This window comes from Strix uralensis, chromosome 3 (assembly GCF_047716275.1).
Source record: "Strix uralensis isolate ZFMK-TIS-50842 chromosome 3, bStrUra1, whole genome shotgun sequence".
NCBI lineage: Eukaryota > Metazoa > Chordata > Aves > Strigiformes > Strigidae > Strix > Strix uralensis.
In genome coordinates, this window is record NC_133974.1 from 5,155,395 (window position 1) to 5,175,775 (window position 20,381).

The following is a 20,381-nucleotide window of genomic DNA, read 5'->3' on the forward strand; positions in this document are numbered from 1 at the left end:
CTGGCTCTTTGCTAACAGAATGGTAGAGACATTACATTCTTACTTTCAAATCCCACTATTACATTTCGCTTGCACTTGCAAAACATGACAAACGTGTCTCAAGTGATCATTTAGAAAATTAAAATGAACAAAGGTGCTTCGCATTTTCTGTGCTTGTTTTGCACCCCCCACCCCCGCAGCTTCCTTAAGTCTAATTTACCAATTTCAAACGGGAAGACTTGCACCAGTTTACACCCGAAATGTGCAGTAAACCCTGGGTCCAAAATGCAAGGCACGTACTCAGAACTGACCATTGCAAGCTGTACTTTCAACCTTAAAAAAAAAAAAGGTGGGGGGAGGAACAGCCGTTTTTCGGCAGTTTGGGGCAGGCTTTTACAATCTCTTCCAACGAAAGCCCGGCTTTTTCAGCGGTGGGCAGGGGCACTGCAGCCTGGCAGCTGCCATTGCAAAGGAATATTTTATATTTTTTGGCTTTTTTTTTTTTTTTTTAAAAAAAAAAGATACCTTTCCATCTAGCCCTGCCGATGCGGGAGGGAGCCCTCCCCGCCCTCCCAGGCCGAGCCGCGGCGGGCGGTGGTTCCGCGGGCGCGGGGGCCGGGCGCACCGGAGCGCATTGAGCGGGGCAGCGGCGCCCTCTGATGGGGGCTCCCTCCGAAAGCTGCAGCCCCCCCCTCCCCGTTATACCCATAACTGGGAGCTACAAACAGCCAAACATTTCCTCTGTTGGAAATGATGCTGACACCGGTCTTTCCTCCGGTAGGATAAAGCTGCAGGTTCTTATTTACACCCTTTTTTATTTTTTTCTTAGCTCAGTGTTTGAACCTCTACCTCATAATTGAAATAAATCCTCTACCCTCCCCACTGTTAAATGCAGTGTGCAGCCTAGGTCAAATATCCAAATCATCTCAACGAGGTGTTTGTTAATAGCCCAGGGAGGGAGAGGCCCTGCAACACCATGATGGCCACTTTGGTGAGAAGTCAGAAAAAACATGAAAAATCAATCTTAATTCAACAAGTTATGATCCTCTCATTTCATATGGTTTCCCTTGTTTGGGTTTGTTTGTTTGTTTGTTTTTTGTTTGTTTGTTTGTTTTGTGGTGTTTTTGTGGTTTTTTTTTTTTTTTTTTTCCTTTTAACTTTGCCTGCACCCAGTCAAGGTCCTGTTTCAGAAATAGACTTTCTACCCTGCTCTGCCTTTTAAATCCAGCGTGGCTCTGTATAATCATGTACATATCCCTCAACCCGTATTGTTGGCTGGAGTTTAAAATAAATCCATTTATCTCAGCGCCCTCTGCTGCTCGCTGCAGGCTCTCGTGTAAAGGCAGGTTTCTGACAGTTTTAACTAAAAAATCCAGGCTTTTTGGAAGTGTTTGGTCCCTTTTCTTCAAACTAGCTCTTTTTTTTTTTCCTGACACTTTTCGTTCTCACGTGTATTTCAGAACTCAGTACTATTTATTAAAAAGCTTCTTTGCATTTCAATTCACAGGGGAAAAAATCATATAACATTGCAGGCATCTCAAAAAGTAGCTTAAAATTTACTGCCTGCTTATTCATGGATTTACCGAAATCATTGCTTTGGTGTACATTTAATACCTTTTTTTTGGTAAATAATACCAAGACTTATCTCTTAAAACAAATTCAACTTCCTATATTGTTTGCCGGTAAATCCAGTTTCCTTATTACATCTGCAGACATAACCAGGGTTTTTCATAGAATCATAGAATGGTTTGGGTTGGAAGGGACCTTTAAAGGCCATCTAGTCCAACCTCCTGCCATGAGCAGGGACATCTTCACCTAGATCTGGTTGCTCAGGGTCCATCCTGACCTTGAATGTTTCCAGGGATGGGGCATCCACCACCTCTCTGGGCAACCTGTGCCAGTGTTTCACCTCCCTGACTGTAAAGAATTTCTTCCTTATATCTAGTCTGAATCTACATTATTGTGGTTTAAAGCCATTACCTCTTGTCCTACCAAAAATCTATCCCCATCATTTTGCATTTTCCCAACACCACCAGCGCTCATTCTCTGTGGAGGGACATCACCAAGCCCTCTCATTGCTGCCTGCTCTTGCAGATGTCAGAGGCAGTTTGTAGCAAGCCAGAAAAGCTCAACCACATGTGCTGAGCCCTCATGGACAGGCCCAAAGTGTTCGCCGCATTTAATAACTCTGTGGGGAAGAGGCTGTGGGCTTTGCCATCAGTGGAGATCTCCCTGGGACACCCTTTGTCACAGCCCCTTTCAGGCTCTTCCCAAAGCCAGGATTAGGGTGAAGGAGTCACTCCTGGGCATCAGGACCCACCTCCCACTGCCCTGGAGCTGCCAGCTCCCCTATACCACTGCTTGCAGCCAGTGAGGACAGGGCATTCACAATAACTCAGTCTGAAATATCTTCCCTGAAAAGGGTTCCAAAACATCCTAATAACCATGCATAGGAGCAGGCAGTCTAGAAAGGGCTGGTGTGACCATTTCAACCATCAGTACTATCCATCTGTGAAAAGAAGGGATAGAAATATCTTTCTGAAGGCTACCAGAGTCTTCCCTGTGATTCTTGACCACTTATATGAGAGGAAGAGAGTAAAAAAGCTCTGCATCAGAGGGACTCAGTGATGATCAACTAAAGAGTCATGAACCAGAAATCCCACCAGCTGGCTTGTTGCCTCTGTCTCTCTCCCATTTTTAAGAGCATGCTTATAATGGTGTTTGGCAAATTCAAGGAATGCTTCAGATGACTTTTGGCTAGGAAGGACTGAGTCCCATTGGTAATTCATAATATGTTGGAAGACATTTAGTCAGTCTTCTGGAGGGTGTTTCTGCTGTTTTTGCAGAAAACCTTTGGGTTTTCTCTCTATCTTTTCCCTCTTCATCTGGGTCTCTTGGGATGGCGAGGAATTGCAAGGGATGAATGACAGTGAGGAGTTTAGGGCAATCAGAGGCAAGCCTATGGAAATCCCAGTCCTTACCACAAGGAGACACTGAAGATACCCTTGGTAAATATTTCCAGCTGAGAGAGAGGATGCTGTGCAGCATCTTTGGCAGCAACTGTAAAATCATCAAATGGCTGGAAAATTGCAGAGAGGAGGAAACTTAAAAGAAGAGAGTAGGTGGGTAGAGAAGAAATTTTAAAACAACATCTCAGCAATTTGGTATTATTTTTAGGATGAGAATATTCTCAAACATGAAGAAGCAGATAGACACAAATTAAACAGCACGACACAAAACATCAAAGTTTGTTTTCAACTAGTAATAACAAATATCCACTCATAGCCAGTGACACCACGCTGATACAGTCTGAAAGAGAGTCAGTCATGTTGAGCAGAACTGTATTCTCTGTTTGGAGAAACAATTAAATTTTTGGATTTCATACAATCATAGAATCATCTAGGTTGGAAAAAACCTTTAAGGTCATCGAGTCCAACCATAAACCTAACACTGCCAAGTCCACCACTAAACCATGTCCTTAAGCACCACATCTACATGTCTTTTAAATACCTCCAGGGATGGTGACTCAACCACTTCCCTGGACAGCCAGTTCCAATGCTTCATGACTCCTTCAGTGAAGAATTTTTTCCTACTATCCAAACTAAACCTCCTCTGGCACAACTTGAGGCTGTTTCCTCTCATCCTATTGCTTGTTACTTGGGAGAACTTACTGACCCCCACCTTGCTACAGGCTCCTTTCAGGTAGTTGTAGACAGTGATAAGGTCTCCCCTGAGCATCCTTGTCTCCAGACTAAACAACCCCAGTTCCCTCAGCCACTCCTCATAGGACTTGTTCTCTAGACCCTTCACCAGCTTTGTTGTTCTTCCTTGGACATGTTCCAGTACCTCAATTTCTTTCTTGTAGTAAGGGGCTCAAACCTGAACACACTGATTTGTCTAATCATGACAAAAAATGAACTCATATGTCACTCTGTGGTACTCGCCTGGCCACTAGTCTTTGATAGCAGGAATCCCAGTTTATGCAGCCCAGGATACGGTTGGCTTTCTGAGCTGTGAGTTCATATTGCCTGCTCATGCCCAGTTTTTTCCAACCTAATTCTCCCAGGTCAAGCCTTGCACAACCTGTGGGCTATTGAAAAAAGGAGCCCCTCCAAGTGTTTCTGTCTTACTATACTGAGGAGAACTCTGGTACCCAAGTTTAATTATGTACTCTACTCATGTCTTGGTGTTTTATCCCTCTGTACTGCCTGTTTTTTCACACGAAACCTGAGTACGTGATTTCAACAAGGACCTGCACCTTGAGGCAATGTGATGGGATGCTTCACCAAACACCTGGATGCAACTTTAGCATCCCCTCTTCAAAACTGTTCTACCCACTCCAAAAGCTTTGGAGCAGGAACGACAATCAGATCTCCTAGGTTAAGAATGAAGACTGTTTCAGGCCTTTTTTCTCATATCAATATCTCTTAATCTTTATTTTAATCTGATGTAGGTGCTCAACTTGAGACAAGGTAGTGAACTTCAAATAAGTACTTGGCTCCCTAAAACAGAGGACGCGAAGCCTTGCTCACATCTTACTGTCTCTCCTTATGAGCTTGGATTACTCCATGTTGCTGACTGGTGTCTCCTTGTATTAGGACCCAAACCTCCCTTTGCTCTTTGAACAGGGATGTTGGGTGTTAGCTTCATGGCTTTCCATGATTGGCAGGAAAAGCAGGAGTTAGGTGATGCGTTAAACCGAAGACTTTATGCACGTTCTGCCACTGGATGACTTATCCTTTGTAACACAAAGGGGAGTCTGAAGAGTCCCAGGAGCTGCTGTCACAGCTGCAGGGTTATCCTTCCTCTCCACATCCACCTTTTGAAAGTGAATTAATCCTTTCTAAAACCTCTTCCTCCTAAAAGCCAAACAAAACACTAACCTGTTGCTGAACTTGTTTCCTTAAAAATTTTAAACTAAACATATAAGGATATCTTTCAGTTTCCTCAGCTGGGATATTGGCACTTACATGTGGAACTGGCTTGTTCATCTGAATAAAGCATATACTTTTTATTTCTTTATTGTTCCCATTCCCAAACAAAACCCCCTGTTCTTAAATAGAGTCACATAATCAAGGACAGGCAAACTGCAGCCGTTGAAGGGAGCTTTCAGTTTTATTAAATGTTTAATATGGCAGAAAGTTAGGAGATTCCATTTTTATTTGTTTAATTTAATTCAGTTATGTTTATGTGGATACAAACTCTTTGTATGTGATTTGACTGAAAAACAAGGTTTAAGTTATATTTATACAATGAAATACACTCTTCACATTTTAGGATATAGCCTGCGGAGTGAATTATTTATGCTCAGGATACAGCATTTAAATTTCATGGTAGGAGAGAGTTAATCAGTTTTAAGAAAAAAAATTAGGACCTGGCCTGTTATCTGATTTGAGAATTTTTTTTTTTTTTTTTCCTCTGGTATCACCCTCCCCCACTTTCTTTTTAATTCTTCTCTTGCTTTCTGTCAGTAGGTGCTCAGATAATATGACCATAGGCAATGCTTTAGGGAGGTAAAAAAATTCTGGGTACATGAAAGGAGACATAGCAAAGTCAGCAAACTGTATCTATAGGGGAAATGTACTTCAGGCTCCCAAAATTGCTCATAATATATCCAGAGTCACACCATTCCATGGATGCTCCCTTCAGCTTGCTCCTATACTGCACCGTGGCCAGCAGGGACTTTAGCCCAAGTAGTAGCAGGGTCTTAAGTTAAAACTCTCATTAACTATGATTTTAAGGTAGTTTAAGTTTTTCCCTTCCCTTCCCTTCCCTTCCCTTCCCTTCCCTTCCCTTCCCTTCCCTTCCCTTCCCTTCCCTTCCCTTCCCTTCCCTTCCCTTCCCTTCCCTTCCCTTCCCTTCCCTTCCCTTCCCTTCCCTTCCCTTCCCTTCCCTTCCCTTCCCTTCCCTTCCCTTCCCTTCCCTTCCCTTCCCTTCCCTTCCCTTCCCTTCCCTTCCCTTCCCTTCCCTTCCCTTCCCTTCCCTTCCCTTCCCTTCCCTTCCCTTCCCTTCCCTTCCCTTCCCTTCCCTTCCCTTCCCTTCCCTTCCCTTCCCTTCCCTTCCCTTCCCTTCCCTTCCCTTCCCTTCCCTTCCCTTCCCTTCCCTTCCCTTCCCTTCCCTTCCCTTCCCTTCCCCGCTTTTTAGGTTAATAAATGAAATAATGCCAAAGAACATTTCTGGATACTCAACTTTCCTATTGCTCAACGGTTCACAGGTTCTTGGCATGGTTTTGGCCCATGTCAGCAATTTCAGGCAGCTCCCAGGCACAGTTTGGCGGTGAGCAAAAACCAGACACTATTCCCAGGAGGCAGATAGGATATGACCACCCTGGTTCAGAGATTGAATTTAATAATATGGATACAAGGTATTCCGTGCCAGTTAGACTCATGGCACATAGTTCAAATATAGTCTAAAAAATTAGGCACAAACTTGTTGTTTGAATTAGGTTAACTGCATCCTCACTGCCTTCCATGCAATATTCATTCTAGTGATAGAATATGATATTAATATTAATATAAACATGCAATTTAGAGTTGTAATCCTAAGGTAATTGTATATCATTGCTTTCATTATTATAAATGCACAAGCACAATAAAAATCAATGTTTCCTGCCTAAGAGGCATAGGAACGAGCAAGTGTAAATGAATCATTTTAACAACTCCGAAATTAAACATTTTGTTCTCCAGTATCAAGATGAGAAAGTTGAAAATTCAAATTTTGGCCTTTCTCCCACCCTCAGTTTTGAAATGAACATCTAACGATTGAATTTGCCTACCAGAAGAGAACCTATGTTGCAAAAAATTTCAAGTACCTGTAGTTATTTATAATCAGAGTTTCAGCATACCTTCCTAAAAATGTAATGACAGCGCTCCTTAAAAAAAGACTTGCAGAATCACTACACTGTTTTACCAACATTGGTCTTTGTTACTGAACTTTAACATGGTTATTTTTTTCTCTAACTATATAATTAAAAGTTTCAGCCCACTTTTGTTTCGGGAGCCTTAGACTGGGTTTTATCACATGTTGAAATCACAAGGGCAGTTTCACGGTTCCCTGAATGACCAGCCTTGTTTCAATATCTTTTTTTAAAAAGCTTTGATAACTAAGGTTGTTTCTAAATTTATGATGAGTCTGTTAGACTTCAGTGAAAATGTAAAACATAAATATCCTTTAAAACACACAGTATATGAAAGAAGGGAACTTAATCAGTGTTGTGGAGAGGGGACTGGAATTCTGGAGAATGGTTCCTTCTCCCAGCCCTACTTCTATTGCTCCTCGTACATGACCTTTGTCCAGGCCTGCTTATTTACTGAAGCTTCATTCTGGCTTGCCTTGTTCCCTTTCAATCATCATCCTTATCACACAACTAATTAAAAGGAACCTGATCACATCCTAGATGCATGAACATCAGGAAGATGCTTGGCTGACAAAAAATAAAACGTATCAGTGTTGCAGCAGCAAGAGCAGCATTCAGCAAATTTCCCCATTGTGTCAAAAGCCCTTACGCTGCGTGGGATCTCTTGTGCAAAGGAAGGGTGATGCCTGTTTGGTCAGCTTCTCTCATTCCCTAGGGGTTTCCATTTGTGCATCCTCTGAATATAGAATTAGTATAAAGTAGAGCAGCCAATTTATCTTGTGTAAGTCATGAAAATAGTCACAGATAGACCAGGAAGTGGGGGACAATCACAGCTTCATAGAAACAAAAGCTGCAATTGCTCGGTTAAGCTAACTCCTGCAGAACACAGGCCAGAAATTCTCTATGGATTAACTGTTGAATGAGCTGCAGTGTACCTTGTAGAAGAATTAATAATACTGTCTTGGTTTTACTTTTTAACGCTGTGGAGGTAAAATCTTTGTCCAACACAAAGAATTGTTCCTTTCTTAATCACTATCTCTGATAAAGATACAAATCTGTTTTCTATTCTGTGTTTTGTTGAACTTGAACCTTAAACCAGTAGAATCTTCTGATTCTCCGTTTTCAGTTCTCTGTATCACATTGTTATTAAGATGAATAAATTAATCTTGTTGTGTCTTTCATTATATGGTAGATCCTCTTGTACTTACAGAATCATGGAATCACAGATTGGTTGAAGTTGGAAGGGACCTCTGGAGGCAATTTTGTCCATCCCCTCTGCTCAAGCAGGGCCACCTACAGCCAGTTGCCCGGGACCATGTCCAGATGACCTCTGAATATCTCCAGAGAAGGAGGCTCCACAAACTTTCTGGGTGACCTGTGTCAGTGCTCAGTCACCCTCACAGTTGAAAAGTGTTTCCTGATGTTCAGAGGGACCCTCCTGTGTTTCAGTGTGTGCCTGTGGCCTCTGGTCCTGGCACTGGAGCCCCATTGAAAAGAGCCTGGCTCTGTCCTCTTTGCACCCTTCCTTCAGGTATTTATATTCATTAACAAAATCCCCCCTGAACCTTCTCTTCTTGTGGCTAAACTGCCACAACTCACTCGGCCTTTCCTCATAGGAGAGCTGTTCCAGTCCCTTAATTATCTTGGCGGTCCTTCATTGGACTCTCTCCAGTACATTCATGTTCCTCTTGTACTGAGGAGCCCAGAACTGGACACAGGACTCCAGGTGTGGCCTCACCAGTGCTGAGTAGAGGGGAAGGATCACTCCCACCTGCTTCCAACATTTCTTCTAATGCAGCCCAGGATACCATTGTACCACTTTTGTGGGAAGGGCACATTGTTGGCTTATGTTCATCTCAGTGTGCACCAGAATCCCTAGGTCATTTTCTGCAAAGCCTCAGACAGTGTTTTGTCATGACATCAGTGATGCCACATCACTTTATTCAGTTCACTAAGACCTTTCTTGAAAGGGACATATCAGAAATAGCATAATATTCCACCTGCCATTGCTTCACATCCATGACAGATGCAACATGAGCTTTATGAATAAATACATTATATCCTTTTTACTTATTTAGACACAGGACACTCTTGCCCTTCTGCCCTCAAGTTCAAGCTCATACTTAGTGAGTTGTCACCTATGACCAACAATTTGCTTTCAGAGTCACGGCTTTCCAGAACAGACTCCAGCATCTCATAGGGAAAAGATATTTATTTTCTTTTTAGATGTACAAATTAATTTTCCCTCTGTTAATAAGTTATTTGCTGACATCCAGCTTGTTGAACAATCCAGATCATGGTACATTTTTCCCCTTCATCAGTTTACCTGCAATCTTTCAGTCACTTACAAATGCTATCATCAGTGAAACTACATATTCCCATTGATAAGAAAATAAACTAATGTCAGGGAAGGCACTGAAACCTGAAACTCTATTAGGAATTTACGTGTTTAGTCATTATTCTCATTTCTTCATCCATTTCAGGTTCAGATAGATAGCTTTAGATCCATTTAATGTATTTAGTATTTTGTCTAATTGTTATAAATGTAAGCAACATCCCTGTGGTTGCAAGTTAAATGCGCTCTAGAAGTCAATCAAATTTGTAATCTCATTAAAAGGAAGAAAAGCAAGTTCATTTGACAGCATCTATTTTCTGTAAACTTGTATTGATTAGTATTAATTACATTATCCCCCTTTAATTTTTTTATTAATTGAGTCCTCAGATAATTCATTAGTGGGAACAGAACTGTTAAACATCTAATTATGTGGATTTTTCTGTTAATATTTTTAATATTTAGCAACAAATTAACTTCTATGCTTCACCAAGTTACAAAAAAAAGTACTTATTTTCTAGACAGCTGATCATTTCTTTAAAAACTCCTCAGATAGTCATATTCTAAGATCTTGAGCAACCACAGATCAAGTTATTTCTTTGTTCTTATTCATAACTCTTGTTATCTTATTCTGAGGCATTAGTAATAGTCGCTGTGAGAGACAGGTTACTGAACCTGCTCGTCTGGTTTGATGCTGTTCTTACACAGGACTGATACACATTAATATAATCTTCACCCAAGTTCTCATGTGTATAGAGCAAAATCCAGACACACTTTTAAATTACAATCTCACCTAACAAACAGGAGATTTTTTTCTTAATCCTGTGAACCTAGAAGTCAAATGAAAACAGTGGCTTTCCATGTTTTCAAATGGAGTATTGACAACAAGCAGGTGATAGATGTAAGGAAAAAAAATCACCTGAAAAAGACTGTGAAACTTTTCCACTCCTTGTGCCACTGTGTCCCCTCAACATGGGTATGAAATCAGAACATCTACTTATACTGATCTTATACATTCTTCATAGACCAGAAACTGAAATACAGAAGAAGTCCTCATAAAAACTCTGTATGGACAACATACACATCTAAAATGTAAAAGTGATTCAAGTTGAAGTTTGTTGATCAATAATTACATATGGACTCTTGTGAAACATGGTATTCCTCCTAGAAGCAGTCTGAATGCTGCTCAACCGTGTAGTGTACATACAGTGTGGTTGTAGGACAGGTTTTTGGTGGGACAGGAGATATTTGGGAATGGTCACTTGGATTTCAGGGACTGAAGAGAGTCTAATCTTACTGTCATTGTCATTTTTGAGAAGGGGAATTTTGGTGAATCATGAAGGAATAGTACAACAATAAACAGCTTGAGCACCGCCCTGCAATCTCTACCAATATCCCATAGTCTTATAATGCTAGAACAGTTCCTGGCAAAGTTTTGGCTTGGACTAACTATCAGTCTCCCAAGCAGGGGGGAAAAAGATGTAGCACAAGTCAGAGATCTTTCCTATTGTGCAGTCTAGATGCAACCACTTCTTTTGAAGGGAAAAAGTCATGCTGTATCACTCCACAAACTTCACATTTGTGCAGTATACAAGAAGAAATCCTATAGAATAAGGGACAAAAGTATTGTTAATAAAAAGAGTTGCCTAGAATTAATCCTGGTCCTATTGAAGTCCATGGGGATTTTGTTATTGACTCAGGTAAAGGCCGAATAGGATCATTAAGATAGCCCTGAGGTACTGAGTACTAGAAGTCAAGGATGTAGTGTGATATTGGAAAACAAAAGGAATTATCTCTCTTTTGGGGTATTCTGTAGCCAAGTGAAAGCAAGGAACTCAGAGGTTCTCTTTGAACTGGCGTTTAGAGGAGATAAAAGAAAGACCATTGTTCCCCATTGTAAATAATAGACATGCTTTATATAATTACCTTTAAATATTTTTCAGTGAATCAGACTTTTGTTTCTCATCCCAAGAATTATTGAGTGCAACTAAATTTAGAAGAAATCTTTAGCATTTTGGAATATAAACACATCTGCTGTAGTCTTTCTGATTTTATTATTATTATTATTATTATTAAATATTAGTTTGTTAAACAGATCATCTTGCTTGACAATCATTGTCATCACTTTAATAATATATATATTTAGCTTGTCTATGAGGTGGGACTCTTTTACCTTGATCTTGGAGTCATTCAGCAGCTGCAGTAGATGCAGCCTTTCATATGAACACCTTGGAGTCTGAGTATGTCCATCCCATTGAAGTTTCCCCCGGTCCTGGCAAGAATCCTTGAAATAGGGGGCTGACAGATACAACATAGGACCTACAGGATATCCACATCATAGTTCTGCAACACTTATTTTAACGTTATAACATAAAAAAGATATGTGCAGCTTACTTCAAAAACTAATGAATCATTGGCTTCTTCTGGCTTTGACTTCATATTTGGCCCTCTTACCACATGGTTTTGGTTGATAGTTGCAGTGGCACATCTGTCTGATCTAAATTATCTGCAGGTATTTTATGTAAAGTTTTTAATGATCTTTCTTGACGCAGGCTGTCTTTACTGCACTTTGCACAAAGTTTGAGATTATATGGCAGAAGGGACTGATAGGAACATTTTATGTAATGAAACATAATCAGCTAGTCTAAAGGAGCAGATAAGTGGCAAGAAGCTATTTATGAAAGCTGAGATCACAGACTCCCGAGAAAGGCGACCCAGCAGATATTAACAGCAGCTGAGATTAGATAGTCAAAATCCATCTCCTACCATCTTAACAATGAGTACTGAATAGAATCCAGATGAAGTTTTGGCAGGCAATTAATAAGAAAATGTGCACAGAGCTGCAAACATATGTACCAATAAATACAGACTGAAATATATTCACTGCCCCAAATACTGTTTTTGTTGCCTGTGATAATTGAGAGTATCTAGAACATCTGGTCCTGCTGCCTGTGTGTCTTTCAGAACATACCACATGACAGGGAACCCACCACTTCCTTAGTTATTTGATGGAAACACCTTTTCAGCACAAGCTAGGAACCATTCCCTGTCTGGTTTCTGTCTAAAGTTTAATTGTACAGGTATGGTCAGACCATGACAGTTGGCCTCAGGACCAGAGATCAGTCCAAGCACTGTTTAGCAGCACTAATGAAAAAAACCCAAACCAACCAACCAAACACAAAAATGATTCAGAACTTCATCTGTGATTGCTTGGTTTCCCACTGATGTAATTTCACTATGAACTTGTTGATTGTCATGAGGAATATTCTTCATGTGCAGATTCTTGCATGTGTCTATGTGACAACCATTTTTGAGGTGATCTGATTCTTTTTTTCTCAAGACAACAACCTTGAGTCTAGCTAAGCATGTTAATAACAGTTTAGAACTTGGAGCAGAGGCTGCAATACCAGCTAACACTGAAATTGAAAACACTGTCCAGTCAGTTGGATGAATTGAACCTGTAAAACTGCAGGACAGGATGGACTACAGATAAAGTTGCCAGAACTCTTTCTTCAAGGCATCGATTCACAGAATCATTCAGGTTGGAAAAGACCCCTGGGATCATTGAGTCCAAACATCAGCCCGACTCTACAAGTTCTTCCCTACACCACATCCCCCAACAGCTCATCCAAACGACCCTTAAACACATCCAGGGATGGGGACTCCACCACCTCCCTGGGCAGCCTATTGGTTTGATTCAGTTCTGACCTGAACTAATGCTGATTAAAAGTTTCTCTCATTTAATTTCAACTGAAGGTAAGTTTAGTGGTTTGGGTTTTTTTTTCTTTCTACTTAAAAGTTAGGTATTTAGTCAAGCTAGGCTTCCTCTGCAGTCTGTGGAGATGCTCTAAACAACCAGTCTAAATAGATACATGACTACTAAGTCTAAAATTGGAGACCTGTGCAAAGCTGTGGTTTTGTTTAGGAGCTCAGTGAAAAAGTATATTAAAGGGAGCTAAAAACTAATGCTGTGGTAATAATGAAAAGTAGGCAAAGGTCAGTCATATCTCTCTCTTCATTCTGCTCCAAAATGACAAGACTGGATCCACAGAACCTTTTTCTGCTACCACAGTATACTTGGCTTATTAAGCAGGCATGGAAGATTTTTTTGCTTACTTAAGACACTTGGTGCCACCACAAGCGTTATATTCTTCTGATGTAGTTTTCGAAAGAGGTTTTGTCGCACAGCATTTCTGCTTTCAGTTTTAATTGATAGGCATAAAGGGAGAGGAACTTCATCCTAATCCCTTTCAGTCTACGTCAAAATTGCTTTTTGCTTTTTAATCTGTTTCCCTGATACAACTTTCCCTAGTTTATTGTGTAACAATTTTTCTGGCGAATAAAGGGTTGATTGTTTGTCTTTCATTTGCATTTTCACGTCATAGACAATTTTCAAGGGAAATTTTTCCCATTTATTTCCAAGATTTATTTCCAAATCTGACAAATAAGGAGATAATATCTTGGCACACTTCCAGAAGTTTATTCACAGAGCATCTAGTTCCACTAATATGCTCTCTACTGACCATTCCTAATTTTCTATGTAGTTTTATTACTGGCTTCACACTGTATATTAATTGGTAAAGGCTCAGTGTTTTGATAACTCCTTAATTTAACTGGCCATAATGATGGCCCAGAGTGGTTCATTAATACTTGTGTTAAATGCATTAATTTATAAAAAAACTCACATGTGAAAACTAGATAGCTCTAGGTGATAACAATAACGGTACTCATCCTCTTGACATTACATGTGCAGTCCAAGGTTTTAGATACATCAGCTGAGTTTCATAGGGTGATGAAACTGTTTGTGTATGTGCCACCAGTACATTGGCTTGTATTAGCACAGGTACCAAGATGTAACCAGATGCAAGGCAGCTGCTCTTTTCACAGTTTCATGCATTTATGGACTAGAGTATCTAAGGAATCAGAGTGATGCTGGAAAATGTGACATATGTCCTCTCTGCAAAAGTACATACAGACTAGGCAGGATATCGTATTTATCTCAAAAGCTGTTAGGTTCTGTATGTGGTCAGCTGAACTGAGCCCAAAAGGTTCATGGAATGAAAGACTAGCCAAGGTTGGGAAGGACACCTCAAGATCATTTAGTCTACCTGCCCTGTTTAAAGCAGGGTCATCTTGAGCAGGTTGCTCAGGGCCATGTCTTGTCAGCCTTTGAATATCTTCAAAGATGGAGACTCCACAACATCTCTGGGTAACCTAGTCCAGAGTTCAAATAAATTCACAGTAAAAAAGTTTTTCTTACATTTTAATGGAGTTTCTTGTATTTCAATCCGTGCCCATCACCTCTTGTACTGTCACTGGATTATTGAGCAGAGTCTGGTTCTGTCTTGTTTACTCCTCCCATCAGGTATGTATATACATTGCTAAGATGGATCCACAGGGACTCCCTTCTGGTGTGGCAGATGGAAACCAAGCAGAATACTCCCAGGCTGCTGAAATGGCAGCAGATGCCTATGTGTGGGTCACTGAATCAAAATGGTACTACTGTGAGTGTAGACTGTATGTGTAGACTGTACTCTATGTGTATGCCCGCTGAAAGATGATGCTTAGTACTATTTCAGGTTTCCTTGAGTATCTGAGGTATACACAAGGGGTTGACAGATATAGTGAAGCTGTGAGACCTTGATCCTTCTGGAGAAGCAGTGGGAAGCCAGGCAGGATAGACAGGGCTGTCTAAAACATCACTTGATGCTTATATGTGGGTGGTTGAATCATGACTCCCGAGTGTCTGTTGCTATCAAATGACAACAAACTATGTCTTGATTGTCTTTGTGTGGGTCTGCCTAGTGTGCTAGATCTGGAATGAGCAGAACTCTGTCCCATGCTGCTAATCCTAGCAATCTTTTCTCCAAAAGCTTGACATTTTGAGTTGCTTCAGAAACTGCATTTATATACACTAATTCAAATATATTTCAATTTAAAAAACCATAAACTTTGCCCAGAACATAATGCCCTTTCCACCAAGGCTTGAAGTTCCCACTGATTTCTTGTCCAAGTCTTCTCTATGGGAAGGTGAACCTAAATAGCAGTTAAATGGCTAGACATTTTGTTAAATTTAGTTTTTGGTATCTACCTAGAAACTAAACTGTGTTTTCCAGCAAAATATAAGTGAACACCCAGCCTCTGTAACATAAGTGGGAGTTCTGTTGTTGAGAAAAAATATTACCATACATACTTCATCAATTCTGCTAATTCTGGGAGTTCAGGACACTCAGCATTTTACAGATTTGGTCCCTTTTTTGCCTGGTCAATTTGAATGCAAATTTGCCTAAGCTCTCTATATACAGTTTGCATACAAAATTTGATAGAGATGGATTTTTTTCCTATTACTTTTTCCTTTTCATTTTCTTGTGCGTTGCAGTGTCTATAAATTAGAGGCTACCTGTGCATGTTGACATGTATTTTGGAACTGCACTTCTGCAAATCTCAGCGGGTTTGTCTTCTTTTAGTTTTAATGGAGTGAGTGGAAAATTTACACACCAAAGTGAAGAGAGATAGGAGAGGCAACCTCTCATGTGACTGTATTTAAAATACTGATGAATTTGCACAGTTGTGATTCTTCTGACTTTGGAGAAGAGCACATACAGAACTGATCAGAGGATTTCACTATAGCACCTGGGAAATTGTATTTCCCAGAAGATTAGAGAGGTAATATTAATTATTAAGAGTTCATTTGTTAGGAAACAGAGGTGGAGTTGAATAAACCAAGTTTAAACATGTGGGAACTGACTCCTAAACCATTTCCTTTTTCACCTGAAATCCTTCTGAAGTTTCTGCCATTGCAGCTTTGCCCTCAGTGTGTCATTGTCTAGAATTACTCATAAAGTCATTTCTGCAAGCGCCGAAACAACACAGAAAGAAGGGTTGTCATTAAATTTACAAACAGTTTTGAAACTGAGTATATCTAGGAAATTGCTTCAAAAAACCACATCTTTTTGGATTTTTTTTTTCAGATTCATTTGTTGTGTAAAGTTTGACTAAACATCTAATCATAGAAGCATAGAATGGTTTGGGTTGGCAGGGACCTTAAAGATCCAGTAGACCATCCAATCTGGCCTTGAACTCTTCCAGGGATGGGGCATCCACAACTTCTCTGGGCAACCTGTTCCATTGCCTCACTGTCCTCACAGTGAATAATTTTTTCCTTATATTTAATTTAAATTTACCCTCTTTCAGTTCAAATCCCCTTGTCCTATCACTACATGTCCTTGTAAAAAGTCCCTCTCTGGCTTTCTTATAGGCCCCCTTCAAGCACTGGAAGGCTACTATAAAGTCTCCCCAGAACCTTCTCTTCCCTAGGGTGAACAACGCCAAGTATCTCATCCTGTCCTCACAGGGCACGTGCTCCAGCCCCTTGATCATCTTCGTGGCCTCCTCTGGAGCTGCTCGAGCAGGTCCATGTACTTCTTATGCTGGGGTCCCCAGAGCTGGACACAGCACTGCAGGTGGGGTCTTAGGAGAGCAGAGGGGCAGAATGCCCTCCCTCGACCTGCTGGCCACACTTCTCCTGATGCAGCCCAGGACACGGTTGGCTTTCTGGGCTGTGAGTGCATGTTGCTGGGTCATGTTGAGCTTCTTGTCAACCAACAGCCCTAAGTCCTTCTTTTCACAGCTGCTCTCAATCTACTCACCTCCCAGACTGTATTTGTGCTTGAGATTGCCTCGACCTGTGTGCAGGACCTTGCACTTGACCTTGCTGAACTTCATGATGTTCACACAGGCCCAGCCTGTCAAGGTCCCTCTGGATGCCATCCCTTCCCTCCAGCATATCAGCTGCACCACACAGCTTGGTGTCATTGGCAAACTTGCTGAGGGTGCATTCAATCCCATGGTTCATGTTGCCAACAAAGATGTTAAACAGTGTTGGTCCCAATACCCACCCCTGAGGAATGCCACTCATCACCGCTCTCCACTTGGATATTAGCTGTTGACTGCAGCTCTTTGAGTGTGACCATCCAGCCAATTCCTTATCCACCGAGTGGTCCATCCATCAAATCCATGTCTCTCCAATTTAGAGACAAGGATGTCATGCAGGACAGTGTCAAAAGGTTTGCACAAGTCCAGGCAGATGACATCAGTTTCTCCTCCCTTATGTACCAACGCTGCATCCCTGTTGTAGAAGGCCACCAAATATGTCAGGCATGTTTTGCCCTTAGTGAAGGCATGTTGGCTGTCACCAATCACCTCCTTATTTTCCATGTTCCCTGGTACATTTTCCAGGAGGATCTGCTCCATGATCTTGCTGGGCATAGAGGTGAAACTGACTGGCCTGTAGTTCCCTCTGTCTTCTTTTTCTCCCTTTTTGAAAATGGGCATTATGTTTCCCATTTTCCAGTCAATGGGAACTTCACCGAACTGCCACAGCTTCTCAAATATGATGGACAGTGGCTTAGCAACTTCATCTGCCAGTTCCCTCAGGACCCGTGAATGCATCTCATCAGTTCTCACCGACTTGTGCATCTTCAGGTTCCTTAGATGGTCTTCAACCTGATCTTCTCCTACAGTGGGTGGTTCTTCATTCTCCCTGCCTTTGCCTTCTGTGATCTAAGCTAGAGTTGCTTCAAGTCATACCCGAAAGACTTCTTTTTTGACTCTCATTGTTTCTGACTGGAAAGAGTCCAACCTTGTGCCACAACACTGGGATCAAAATCCAGAGTGGGAACATTGGCAATTAACCCAGACCCTTGGATGAAGTAGGGCTTAGACATGAGCTGCTGTAAGCTTTCAGGGAGAAGACTGAATAATTTTTTTGAGACTGTGGAGATGTGGATTTGATTGCCAGCATTGTCACAGCCTTTCTATGCAATCATGGGCAAAACACTCCTGAGGGCATACATTTCGATTTAGTCTGGTCATCTAAATATTAAGTATTCGGGGTTAGCAAGTTTTCTAGGTTGTGTCCATTGTCAATGGACAGAGACTAGGATTCCTACTACTTTTCTCCTGTGGTCAATTGAGAGAGACCTATCTAATGTATATTATCCCAATTAGCTTGGAGTCCTGCTTTAGGACAGTACAAATTGCCTTGCTTTATATCTTTCTCTTGACAGAACAAGCATTAAATATGGTTAACAGATTGTAGATGAGATAGCTATCTAATATAGCTACAATTAGGTGGGATAAATCCCACCTTTAACGTCTGTATAAACTGATTTCCTCCCAGTAATATGGGAATAGTGTTATTGTTGTTCCTCTGTTTTGTATGTCTTATCTATGGAATGGAAGTTTTAGGTTCTGTAATGTCATAGATCTGGTTCCTAGCCAGGTTTGAATGTCTTTTTTTATCCAGAGATGGAAATTATTTTCAAGCACCAGACAAATCAGGGTTAAATCAACATAGATTTTATTGCCGTGAAATGTTTGATCAAATGTGGTCATTATCTTCATAGACTCATGTAAAACAGGTAGCTTGTATAGGAAATAGAAATATAAAAGATTATGTTTTTCACCACTGAATTATAAATTAAGATAAATTAAGTGGAAGGAAAAAAACCAAAACAAACCAAAACCCCAAACCAATAAATAGGACATTGTTTGTTGGTGACCAAGTGCGCACTCACATTTAAATACAATCACAACAGCTGCTGTACAGAACAGAATTAATTGTACAAAATAAAGAAAAGTAAAGAATAGCAATAAAAAAAGATCAGACCTCTCCAAATGACCTTCACCTGGCAAAGGAAAACGACTTTATCTTCCTCCCCCATTCCCCACACAGCTGTACTTGAAGTCTTGTTGAACCTGTAATGAGGGCAGAGGCAGAGGATATTTTTATAAATACAGTTCTTGTATAATTATGTTTATTGATTCTTCCTTGTGTTGCAGGCTTGCGTCTTCTATTAATGCTGTTTTTTCTTTCCTTAAAAATAAAAAATTAGAGCAGCAGAACTATCTCTCCAAAGGATAAATTAAAGTCAAATGACCTTGAAATTCATCAGCAGCCCTTTTGGATACCTAAGACATCTAAGACCAAAATTGCTTGTTGGTATTAGGAAACAAACAAACAAAAAAAAAAAGCAGTTAGAGAGATTGGCTCTTAGGACAATCAAGAAGTCCTTCTTGAGCCTTGCTGTAAAATTGTGAGCCGCAGCTGTGCCACTGAGTCACGTTCAAAGGAAGAGATGAGCTGGGGAAGTATTTACACAGAGGTCCAGGATTTGGAAGGACTATACATTGTGCCTGCTTTGTAGCAGATTTTTTTTGTTTTTCGGAAAAGTTAAAGAGAAGCTTCAAAGAGCAGATTCCTTGTTGATTTGGAGAGCTGAAGTCTTTTCCCAATGAAAGTTGGAGTTTATCTTTAAAAAAGAAGTAAATTAAAGGTCCAAATTCACCCCTCGTGACAGTTCTCCAAGGCAACAGAATGACATCTAGAAGGAGTTAGGGTTTAAGATGGCAGCATGAAGGACAAAATTCTTGCAGTCTTCAGTTGTAGGTGGCAGGGTCATCACTGTTTGTCTGTGGTTCACTCCCTTTTACAGGCCATACAAATGCTGTTCCAGTTCTTATCATCTGCATAAAATTCTCCCTTTACTACACATCTCTGCCATGTAATGATACTAACAGAGGACTGTGTGAACAGAGATCCAAATTTTAGGGCAGAGGTTGGAGGTGAGAATGTCAAGTCCTGGCTCTGCCAGAAACTTACCTTCTAAGCTTAGTCAACACATGAGCTCTTTGTACTCACAGTAACACCTTGCTCTAGAAAGAAAGGCATGTGGTTAGTCAGTGTGTTTACTTCATGAGTAATTTGCTCATAAATCAAAGTATCAACATCTGGTTTTTGTGAGTCAAACATGTCAGGGCTTAGTATAAGAAGTAAGTTCAGAGACCTACATGAAGTGTTTTGAGATTTGTGGTAGGAAAGGTGTAATGCATACCGAGGTGAGCAATGGGCTGAAGTACAACAGGATCCAAATACTCAGACAGCACTTGAGTTATGAATCTATTTTTGTGTTTTCAAAAATCATAACAATTCATTGCTTTGGCCATGGAGGTTTGGATGCTTCTCTGTACTCCTTTGTTGTCTTTGACCTAAGTGGAATAAAAAATTCCATGGTCTCTCAAAGCGAGAACTTTTTTTTTTCCAGATCAGATTAATTTCAGAGTCAAAGAGGTACAAATATACTTGAATTTTCTACCAGTGAGCACCCACTAACTTCAAACCATGCCCTTCCTTCAGGCTGATCTAATTCAGGA